We start from the raw sequence: 10,169 nt of genomic DNA, 5'->3' as shown, positions 1-10,169 counted from the left end.
ATGCTTTGTTTCAATGGTAAAAGGGGGATAGGTTCCCGGCGGTTCCTGATTCATAAGAGAAACGTTTGTAAGTTTAAAATCTTTTTGACCGTGATTGCATATGATTACAGTTTCATAAAAAATGCTTACAAATAAAAAAAGACAACACCAGGCACTGTTTCCAATGTTTATTGAAGGAATGCAATTTACAGTTTATTAAGAGTGATTCACCAACTATACCGCAAAAGTTTAAAAAACAAACAACAGCAGGTACTGTTTGAAATTTTTATTTGCACAAACACACGTAACTTTTCAAATGATGGTGATAATGATTATAATGATGATTTTCAAATCCAGTGAACTCAGTGGAGTGGTCTGAAGACCACACAGGTGAGGGTGCTGATGAGTCGTGCACTGAAAGGAATGTCAGTGAGGGCGCTGAAACAGGTGAGGATCCTGATGAGTCAGTCGCTCACTGAATGGGATGCAGGAGAGGCAGGTGAGGATGCTGATGTTCCTGAGATGGACAGACCAGGGTGGAATAAATCCATGAGTGAGAGCTGCCTTGCAGATTGCCGCAGGTTTCGATGTAGCTCCTTTTGTATGGGAGCATCACATCATCCAACCCCCTCTTGCACTTGAGGTAACACTCCATTACCAGATCGGCCTCTAACAGCCTCTTGGTAATTGACCGCATGTCCTGCAGTATCTTACCGAGGAATTTGACCGTGAATGTGGTCCTCGACATCTCTTCCTCTTCATCACTGCCCACTTCCTCCTCCTCAGACACCTTGATAATGCCTTCCAACCCCTCCTCATTGAGCCCTTCAGCATGCGAGGCGATAAGGTTCATGTCGTCAAAGCCTTCTCCTCCCACCTGCCATGCCAACCCGACAATTCCATGCCTCTGAAGTTCTTCACTGCCTGTGGCTACAGGTTGTGCCAGCAGGCATTCATGCATGGTGAAAGCTCTCACCTCATCCAGCAACTCTTTGATTGCACCAATGCAGTGAGCTATGTTGAACTCCTTCTGACACTGCCCGATGGTGAGCCAAAGTCCAAAATGCGGTGAAAGGTGTTGCAGGTATAATAGATTTTGAGAGTGGAGATTACCCCTTGGTTAAGCAGCTGGATTAGGGAGGTGGTGTTGCATGGCAGGAAGATCACCTCGACGTTTGGGTGAGCCACCTTTAGGACACCGGGGTGGCCAGGAGCATTGTCGACGAGCAGGAGAACCTTGAACATTAGGTTTTGTTCCGCCACGTACCTCTCCACCTGAGAGACGAAACAGTTATGAAACCAGTCCATGAAAATTGCTGCCGTCACCCATGCTTCCTTGTTGGCCCTCCAAAACATGGGCAGCGTGTGCTGTTCTTGCCCTTGAGGGCACGAGGGTTCAGGGAATGGTACAGCATCATGGGCATTTGCTCAGAGAAGAAGAGATACCTGGTCCTTTACGGCCTTGAATCCCGATGCTGTCCCATCTTGCTATGAGAAAAAAGTTTGCGTTGGCATTTTTTTCCAAAACAGGCCGGTCTCATCAGCATTGAACACCTGCTCTAGCAGATACCCCTTCTCCTCAATGAGCTGTGCAAGTTTAGAAGGGAACGTTTCAGCCACCTCGTGATCCACGGAGGTGCACTAACCTGTCAGTTTGACTTTGTAGATACCTTAGCGCTTCTTGAAGTGGTCAAACCATCCTCTGCTCACTTGCAATGGAAATGGACACTTGGAATAGACTGGGGCTGCTCATATCCGCATCGCTCATACCTGTGTCACTCGTGCTAACGCCACCCATGCCAGCAAGATGGGCATACATACGCATTGCCCTTGTGCAAATGAGACCTCCACTTAAAGGCATGTTATTCTGCGTGTTATCCTTAATCCATACACTGACAGCCTTCCCCATCCTCTCTATGTGGACATCCCAGACGTGGGTGACCACTTTGGTGTTCGGAACAGCGCTCACCGCAACACTTTCTCGGATCGCCTTCTCGTTCTTCCATATGTAGCAAACAGTGGATTTGTTTACTCCATACAGTCTGCCCACAGAGGCCACACTCTGTCCACTTGACAGCCGGTCCAGCAGATCCACTTTGTGATTCAGGATCATCACTTTCTTCTGCCTCTTGGCAGTCGACACATCTCCAGCACTGGGTTTGTGCTTACGAGCCATGTTTGATCAATGAGCAAATGAGAAGCAAAGTACCGGTCAAGGCAGCGGAACGAGAATAATTATTGAGACCCAGGACACGCTTTACAAGAGTAGTCATGCGGGAATTGTGGGTAGTTGCAGGAGGGGTGATTAATCTGTCCATTGTTTGTGGTGGATGTTGGCAGAACTTCACGTTTTACTCAGCTGAGGATAGATGTGGTGAAACACTTTAATTATGTAACTCGTGGGGGGAGGGGGGGGGGGTTGACATCTTCAGCAGCTCATAATAGGTGCAGTGAAGCATTTTAATTATGCAACTTGTGGATGATAACAGTTTACTCAGATGAGGGTAGATGTGGTGAAGCGTTTTAATTGTGGGAGGGGGGAAGGGGCTAACATCTTCAGCAGCCCGTAATAGATGCGGCGAAGTGTCCTTATGGGGCTAATGGTGGAATAATTACACAGCTCGGTTTAGAGTGTGACTTCTGGGACATGCCACGCAGCTCGATTACAATGTGGCTGGTGGAAGATATGTTTTAGAACTGTCATGTGCGTGGCTCGTGGAAAATATGTTTTTGCGTACCGTACTATACTATACTATACTGCACTGTACTGTATGTACATACAGCTCGCTTATAGCGTGGCTCTTGGAAGATATTTTTGCGGACCCGGGGTCAGGGGCGAGAAGACCACGAGGGGGTGAGCTACCTCAGGTCCCCACCAGACTCTCCAGATTTGCAGGCCATCGCACATGAATAACTTTGTGACGCGGCGGGCCGCTAATCGACCGTGAATGCAATAACTCAACCACGTGACTTAGGGTCCTCCATCTGATTCCGCTTACCTCAAGGTCATGTGGTTTAATTACCGGTGGACACCCCCTCGGTACACACTTGCTCAAACCGGATCACCTTACCAGATAAGATGCAGCCAAGCGTGACTCCCAAGAACGTATCGGCTAGAAAACAGAATGATGGGGGATAACGTTCCGGCTAAGCTGGTATTCGAACCATGCTGGACCAATGAAGGAAAAGACGAAAATGAGCTGTGAACATTTCTTTACAAGCATTTATTTACAATCAAGCGAGGAAAGGTATGTGGCACAGTAAATTGGGTTTATTGGTATATACAGCAGGGATAGCAAGGAATTCGTGGGGTGCAGCAAAAGTCAAGCAATTTACAAAAGCAGACACGGAGCAGACTTATCCCGTAAGAACTTTGACAATCTTAACCTAAACTATGATAGGTGTCATCACACTCACACACACACACACACACACACACACACACACACACACACACACACACACACACACACGATTAGATGTAGTCCAGAAAGAAAGACAGCAGATGAGGACAAATGGCCTCGCAATATCTGGCGCGGTTGGCCGACCAACGCAACCCAGTACATTTAGGGAGAGGTAGGAGGGATGAATACTGGTGTCTAAGGTGTAGGAGTGGGAGGTTTGTGTACTATATGAGGGGGGGGTGCGGTGTCGTGCCAGAGGAAAATGGGATTGCGAGCCAGTAGTGAAGCTCTTTTGTGTGTCCAAAGGGGATGAGATAGGGAGGTTGAAAGAGAGAGAGGAGAAAAGATGCGTGAGGTGAAAGTTCCTTAACCTAGTCTTGTGTAGGTCTATTAGTGTAGCGTGTACCTCTGTGGGATGCTCCACTTGAGCATTCCCACCTCGAGAGTTGGCCCATTATCTCCGGGTTAGTCACTATGCCAGGGCTCGTGGCAACGTGCGCTCTGTACTGCTCCTCAAGAAGAAGAACGTCTCAGTTGCACACCAACCACGAGTGAAGAGCCAGCGAAGGGCAGAGGCAACGAGGAGCAGCTAATGCATAGCCGAGAGGAGCAAAGAAGAAGAAGGTGAAGCAGAGAGTGAGCGGCTCCACACTTCGCCTTTTATAAGCCCCGGGTGAAGGGTGGGATGACAACCCGAAAGCGATGCGCTGTGACCTTAATCTCGCTTCTCTATTGGGCCACAGTGACCCTAGCCGGAATCGGTCTCATTTGCCCATCCGGCTCAACACGGCCCGGAGCTCCTGACTCAACATAGGGTATGAGCCGCGACCCTGGCTCCGAACGTGCTCCGAGTGCAGTCTGAATGCCGAATGGCAATGCACACCCGCCACCCACGGGCCCACTCTCATTAGCCAAAATGCACATCCCGGCCCCGTACCAAACTCCTGGATCGCCCTTCCACCAACAATCCCCTCCACCAACAAGTGAGGACCCTTCCTCGCCGCCCCTGTCTTGCTATGTTCTGGCGACTGGACGAAGGTCGTATCAATCCCACGTGCTGACCCAAAACATCCCCGGCGAGATGCGGTCGAGCTATTAATGTCCGTTGCTTGGCCCCGCTTCGCATGGTCAGAGGACAGCCCCAGTTGTGCAGTACTGCTCCGCATAGTGGTGAATTGTTGCCATGCAGAGGCACAAGGGGGTGTGGGAATATTTTTCCCATGTGCGGGAGGTGTTGGTGGTCGAAGTGGTGAGTTTTCGGTGAGTGAGGGGTGAACAAGGTGAGATGCCGGTTAGAAATTGGCATGCAGATTTGAATGAAATAATGACGCACGATGCGTGTGCTGTACAGTATCGATTGTGCAGCGTGCCCCATTGATTCCTAGCCACAGGAGGCTGCTTGCTATTGTGTGCTCATTCAATCGCATTTTGCATGGCTTGTGTGCTTGCTTGTTTGATTTGTACCATGTCTAAAAGGAAAGGGTTGCAATAGAAATCAGAATAGAAGATAGAGATATCGTTTATTCACCTAGCTATGAGACCCACACAACGCACTTCATCCTGTTAACCCACTAGACATGAGGGGAAGGTCTAACTGCACGAAGATTAATGAGATAAGTGCCTGGGGATCACTGTATGTTGGGTGGCATTGCCTTCGAGACATGCGGTTTTGTAGAACCGCAACAATATGTTTTGGAACTGTGTTATGTGTGTGGCTCGTGGAATTTTTTTTTTCGCCTGCAGATATGCGAAGCACAGGGCCGTGAATGTCAAAGCAAGTCGCAGTATATAAACCGCAAATATACAGGGTCTGCGAATAGTAAGTCCGCAAATAGCGGGGTCCGATAGTATATACATGTATATATATATATATATATATATATACATAATCTAACTAAAACTAGGCAGCTCAGGAGACATATTTATGCAAAGAATAAAAGCCACTGAGCCTAAAAGAATCATAAAATCCTTCATTAAAACCCTGACGTTCTCAGGCACAAGGTGCATTAACCGTCACATCGACCTGCATGCTGCCTACAGAGGATTACACAATCGCCCACAGCCCCCACTCACAGGTGCAAAGGCCAAACCCAGTGCACAAACCCAGATCAGATATGGAACACGTGACACCGAACCTATGACCCAAACATCCAATCCGGAAGCAAATCCACCCTCCAAATCCCACTCTCTTAATTAAATGCATCACAAACCTCATGCTGATTGGTCCCCCTCGCAGCCCAATCGTGACACGCAATCATTCACGTTGGATGTAAGTACAGCTAGGTTCGTACGGGTCCTTAAAGCCCATAAAAGTCCAACATTTCTGAGTTGTACAATTTAAGAACTTAATGTCCTTAAATTTCAGGAAAATGTTCAAAAGTCAATAAAAATCAGATTTTCCTGTTATTTGGTGAAGGGTGTTTCATTTTCCTCGCACTAGTATTCTAAACAAGGACAAATGTGTCCAAGAGCCACGTCCTAAAGGTTTTGTCTTCACCAGAAGAAGAAGAACAAGAACAAGAAGAGGAATAAGAAAAAAAAAAACAACAACAACAACTTCCGATATTTCGTCACGTGCCTTGATTAAGCCAATCGCGAGACCCGTCATGGTGTATTTACGAAATAAATAGTGTATTTACGAAATTACAATACATTAAATGGAATAATCTTTAAATAGTAACGTGAACTTTTCGAAACTTTAAAGCAAATGCCCTAATATATTTAAAAGTTCATGATAGATGCTCTCAAAAGGCACCCTCAATGCGAGGATGTGTACAAGTGTTTAGTATTTCAGGAGATCCGGATCCTGTATATAAAAGAGCCGAGTCCTAAAGGTTTTGTCTTCACCATAAGAAGAAGAAGAACAACAACAACAACAACAACAACAAGAAGAAGAAGAACAACGCCGAGCTCTCTTAGAGCCACGTTCGCTACGCGAGACGCGGCTAAAATGATATTTTATTGAAAAAAAATGTTTACCGGTTAAGCGACATGGTAGCATTTCATTCCCGCCTGCCCTCATGCCAGAGCACGTGGCTTTGTTTTTGCGCGGCTGCCGAAGTGGTCACGTGTCTGCATTCAGGTCATCTCGGCAAACTTTGGCCGCCATTGTGACCGCTGTCATCACGATAAAAGTTTTTTTTACTGTTTTCACCCCTGTCTGTTTGTTGCTTACGAAATCTAAAGATTTCGTAAGTATATTGATGACTTCCGTCCTCTGTGTGTTTGTGTTGTATGTTTGTGTGTTTGTTTGTAGGCATGATAACTCGAGAACGGAAGAAGCTACCAATGACAAATTACACCACGTGTTTCAGGAGGGTGATGGCTAGCGTTGCTTAGATTTTGGTCAAAATCGGTCAAAGGTCAAGGTCACAGTGAGGTCAAACATCCAAAAAAAAGTTATAACTCGAGAACGGAAGAAGCTACCAATGTCAAATTACACCACGTGATTCAGAAGGGTGATGGCTAGGGCTGATTAGATTTTGGTCAAAATCGGTCAAAGGTCAAGGTCACAGTGAGGTCAAACATCCAAAACATGATAACTCGGCCAAAAATGATCATCGAGACTTCCGGTTTTGGTCGTTATCTTCCTTAGAGAAAGCTCTTCAAAAAGTGTCAATGGTTCATCGACTTCCGGTCAGCTGTTTTCGAGATTGGTCAAGGTCGAAATTTTAAAAAAATAGGTCAAATTTCTAAAATCGTCAATTTTCATCCGATTGACTTGACATTTTTACTGAATCTACATATTAGGTCACTGAATGGGTGTACCAAGTTTGAGAAGAATCGGTCAAGGGATTTTGACGTAGCGACGGTTTCCATGGTAACATTTTGCTCCCATTATAATCAAATGGGACTTTTACTGATTTAGTTCTTGTCATAACTCATTTATTATTGCAGATAACAATTTCAAATTTTAACACTTTATAGGCTATCTACCTGGAATGGTATGGGATCAAACCACGTCATAATCGCAATTAAGGTCATGACGTTACATCAAAAAGGTGAAAACAAGCTTTTGAACATAACTTGCATGCTGTGTAATTTTTCAAAATATTGATTAATTTTTTTAGTTATAATATTTATCAATTTATTTCATATCGAAAATCTACCCCAAACGCGACAGTTAACGATATATTGCAAATATCTTTTGCGCATGCGCAACATAGATGTGGTGAATTACCACATGGGGGTGTAGCTGGTTGCAGAGGCACAAGCCTGAGAAGTGACGCATGCACAGGAGATCACAGTCATTGTTCAGACTGATTCATGCTTTTATTAGACAAGGTCAGAGGTCAAGTTGACGATTTCGTAAGTACCAGTCTATGACTGCTTGTTACTTGACGAAATCTAGGATTTTGTCAAGTATGTTGGTCAGTTTAGTTTGTTTGTTTGTTTGTTTGTGTGTACGTCTCGCTCTACAGGTCGCATTTCGAGTCGGAATGTCATGGAACTTCACCAATGGACTTATTGGCCACCAGAATAGAACCCTATAACTTTTGGCATGTCAAGGTCAGGAAAAATTCCTGAAAATCGTGAAAATCCGTATCTTTTAGCATGGGCCGATTTTCAAAAAATCATGTCTCCGCCAAATCTTAACGGATTCCTTTCAAATTTGAAACATGGACGTAGGAGGGGAGTATCTTTGACTGGATTAAAAATTGGTCACATCCGTTACGGATTACGGAGGTGACAGGTATTTTAATTTAACATGGTAAGTGCTATCTACGGTTTTTCATGGTAGTCATTATCACTTATGAATCATAATGCCACCAAATATTCAGAAAATTACCATTCACAGTGAACAATTTAACGGAATTTAAAACGAATCTCCTCGGCCTCTAATATTACACAATCCTCTCATCGCAGATCTGAACCTCGGGGTTCAGATCTATGGGGTTCAGATCTATTCTCTCGTATTGCAATTCTAGAAAAAACCTATGAGTAGGCGTCGCGTAATACGCATGTGAAGTCAGCAATATAAGCCGCACCGGGCCTGCTTTTTTTCTCTCAATAACTCTGCAAAATCTTATTGGATTCATTTGAAACTTAAAACATAGATGTATCGTGATTAGTGTGTGTTATTATACGCATGTTGATGGGTGTACACTGCGTATTGCGCACGCTACGCGCATATATTAATACATGAGCGATGAATTTCGTCAAGTCCTGGCCCTATGGGCCATTTTTATTTGTTTGTTTGTTTGTTTGTTTGTGAACAGTATTACGGAAAAACTGGACGGATTTCGACGAAACTTGGTGGGGGGATTAGGTATGGTCCAAGGATCATGCCATTAGATTTTGGACTTGGTCCAAAGTCCAATATGGCCGCTATGGCGGCCATTTTGAAAAAATATTTGAATTTTTGTTTTTGCATTTCTACATGTTTTAAGTGATTTCCAACCAAAAATAAATAAATTTGTTAGAGAAAAAAAAAATTGCAACTTTTTTCAAAAAAATTTCGATTTTATTTGAAAAATATTTGAATTTTTTTTGCATTTCTACATGTTTTAAGTGATTTCCAACCCCCCCAAAAAAAATTGTTGGAGAAAAATTTTTTTTGCAACTTTATTTTCAAAAAAATTTTGTTTTTTTTTGGCATTTCTACATGCGCGTCGATCTAGTTTAGTTTATTCAATCGTGGTTCAATAGAGTCTGATCCGTTTTGACCGACAATGAATAGGATATCAGGTTCACTTAAGTGACCCAGCAGTATTGGCGGCGGAGGTTTTGCACTCTACCGAGTGCTCCCCCTCTAGTTGGTCATGTTTTGACTGATAAAAAAGTATTTTTCGCCGTGTATGCTCACCGTGGTGAGTAATCCCCCCTCTCTCCAGTCGAGGTCAGTAAACCACTTGCACTGTGCCACGTGTACAGGCAAAAATTGTAAGTCGGGATTATTTGGTGCTCATGACCTGACCCTGGGTACCCCCTGCATGTATGCAAAATTTTGTAGAGATTAGCCAAGCTGTTTTCGATTATATTATTATCAAAGTACATACACACAGATAATTGCCTTATTTTATATAGTTAGATACCTTTGAAATGCTTTGACATCTTGTATTTTATAACTATGCCTTAAATATGCACAAACAATTTTCATGTGTTCCTTTGCCGCATCCCCTTCAAAAAGAACAGGAGAGTTAAGACGGTCGTAATGCAGGGCTCTTTCACTCAGAGTGGTGAATGCATGGAATGGTCTCCCTGCAAGAACAGTGACAGTATAGTCAGTGGATAGTTTTACTATTGTGTTGGATAGGTATCTGGAAGTAGTGGGGATGGGGAGTACTAATTGATATGTGCATGATTGTGCAGGCTTGATCGGCCTTATCACCTCCTCCTGCATTGAACTTTCAAGTGTTTGGCATTCCAGATTATGTCGCAACATTCCAGTTGAGTGGTGCTTCAAGCCCAGTAGTGCAAGATTGTTGGTGTCTCCCTTTATTCCTGTTGTTCCTGGGTTGTTGTTCTTTGGCCCTTCCCTCTCGCCTTTCTCAAAAACTCCCCACTCATCCTTCCATCTAATCAAATGCCTTTTCATCCCATCTCCTGTCATTGATAGGTAGATTCACTGTTTAAAAAAAAAAAATCTCAGCTTTTGTGCAACATTAACAGAGGTTAAAATATGTTTGATGAAGTATTTGTGTAAGAGATTATGCATTGATCAATGAGGGTGCACCCACAGGTGCAGTTAAGCACAGCTTGAGAGAATGATAAACCCTGAGGTCGTGAGCACCATGTACTGTACTTTTGTGTAATAATTCACTCATAAATTACATTGAGATGTGA

General features: G+C 44.1%; 1 protein-coding gene across 6 annotated transcripts in view; it reads left to right on the top strand.

Moving 5' to 3' along the window:
* LOC147015421 (voltage-dependent N-type calcium channel subunit alpha-1B-like) overlaps positions 1-10,169 on the top strand; it is a 293,408-nt gene that overhangs the window by 193,892 nt on the left and 89,347 nt on the right. The window lies entirely within an intron of this gene.

Source organism: Eptatretus burgeri, chromosome 12 (assembly GCF_056783735.1).
Source record: "Eptatretus burgeri isolate ZD-2024b chromosome 12, Ebu_testis_v1, whole genome shotgun sequence".
Classification (NCBI taxonomy): Eukaryota; Metazoa; Chordata; class Myxini; order Myxiniformes; family Myxinidae; genus Eptatretus; species Eptatretus burgeri.
The sequence above is the reverse complement of the archived record's forward strand: the minus strand, read 5'-3'. Positions and strand labels throughout refer to the sequence as shown.